This window comes from Brassica napus (assembly GCF_020379485.1).
Source record: "Brassica napus cultivar Da-Ae chromosome C7 unlocalized genomic scaffold, Da-Ae chrC07_Random_9, whole genome shotgun sequence".
Classification (NCBI taxonomy): Eukaryota; Viridiplantae; Streptophyta; class Magnoliopsida; order Brassicales; family Brassicaceae; genus Brassica; species Brassica napus.
This window is the reverse complement of record NW_026014353.1, coordinates 17,864-19,811: the sequence shown is the minus strand read 5'-3', so window position 1 is coordinate 19,811 and position 1,948 is coordinate 17,864. Positions and strand designations below refer to the sequence as shown.

The following is a 1,948-nucleotide window of genomic DNA, read 5'->3' as shown; positions in this document are numbered from 1 at the left end:
AGGCTGTAACAAGCAAGTGGATATTCACTATCAAGTATCTACCTGATGGAACCATTGAGAGGAAGAAGACAAGATTGGTGGCTAGAGGATACACTCAAACATATGGGGAAGACTACATTGATACCTTTGCTCCTGTTGCCAAGCTACATACTATAAGGATTGTATTGTCTCTTGCTGTGAACCTTGAGTGGGAGCTTTGGCAGATGGATGTGAAGAATGCCTTTCTTCAAGGAGAGCTAGAGGATGAAGTATATATGCATCCACCACCAGGCCTAGAGCATCTTGTGAAACCTGGAAATGTATTGAGACTCAAGAAGGCTATCTATGGATTGAAGCAATCTCCTAGAGCATGGTACAACAAATTGAGCACTACCTTAAACGGACGGGGGTTCAAGAAGTCTGAACTGGATCACACTCTATTCACTCTCACTACACCCTCAGGTATCATTTGCCTACTTGTATATGTTGATGACATTATAATAACAGGTAGTGATAAGGCTGGTATAAAAGCCACAAAGGAGTTTTTGAAATCTGTATTTGAAATCAAAGACTTAGGAGAAATGAAATACTTCCTTGGAATTGAGTTGTGTAGATCTAAGGAAGGATTGTTCATTTCCCAAAGGAAGTATACACTTGATCTTTTGAAAGATGCAGGTATACAAGGAGATAAGACAGCAAAGATGCCCCTTGAAGATGGATACAAGATTCCACGTGAGGGGGAGGTTGAAGATAGCAAGGCCTTTCATGATCCAAAGCTATACAGGAAGCTGGTAGGGAAGCTCATCTATCTCACTATCACAAGACCAGACATATGCTTTGCTGTGAATCAAGTGAGCCAGCATATGCAAGTCCCAAAGGAACATCACTGGCGCATGGTGGAGAGACTTCTCTTGTATCTGAACGGGACATCAAGCCTTGGAGTATGGATGGGATGCAACAAGAGTACTGAAGTGGTGGGATATTGTGACGCTGATTGGGCTGGAGATAGAGCAGACAGAAGATCAACCACCGGCTATTGTACATTCATTGGAGGCAACTTGGTGACTTGGAAGAGCAAGAAGCAGAAGGTGGTATCGTGTTCAAGTGCTGAAGCTGAGTATAGAGCAATGCTGAAGCTTACAAATGAGTTGGTATGGATTAAAGGGATCTTGAAGCATTTGGAGATAGAGCAAGTGACTCCAATGACTATGCACTGTGATAATCAAGCGGCTATACACATTGCAACCAACTCAGTCTTCCATGAGAGAACCAAGCACATTGAAGTTGATTGTCACAAGGTGAGGCAGATGATTGTCTTGGGAGTAATCCTGCCATGCTATACGAGGAGTGAGGATCAACTTGCGGATGTGTTCACCAAGGCAGCAAGACAAAAGACTATGGAGTCCATTCACATCAGATTGGGACTCATAGATCTTACACCACGGAGCTGATCCCCTTAGCCATGAGCTCTTCACTCTTTTTCCCTCATCAAAGTTTTGTCCCAATGGGTTTTCTTTGGTGAGGTTTTTAATGAGGAAGATCTCATGGTTGTTCCAAGCTTAACTAAGTTACTAAGTTAAGCTTGAGGGGGAGTGTTGAAATGAGTTGAACAATATATGAGAAGATAGCTTAAGGAGTTGGGAATGAGATAATGTGAAGGCAAAGAGAAGGAAAGCTTGGGAGTGATCAGACCGTACAAGGCCGTACCGGCCGTACCATCCGTACGGTCCGGATCAATCCACCACTCGACCAAGAGGAGAAGTTACCGCGTGAAAGAAGTAAACGGCCAAAGGAGTTTTACCTTAGGGGAGATGACCGTTTGGATGGATAGAGTGACTGAGCCTTATCCACACAGGCTGGAACAGGCTGTAAAGGCAAAAGGAACCTGGTCCAAGATGCCAAAAACGTGTGACAGCTCCCATTGGATCAAGTTTGAATTAAAGCAACCTTATCCTTGACCTCACATGCT

At 43.8% G+C, this 1,948-nt stretch overlaps 1 pseudogene; it reads left to right on the top strand.

The window, feature by feature from the left end:
* The first annotated feature begins 467 nt into the window (after positions 1-467).
* LOC125595001 lies at positions 468-1,415 on the top strand (annotated as a pseudogene).
* Positions 1,416-1,948: the final 533 nt, after the last annotated feature.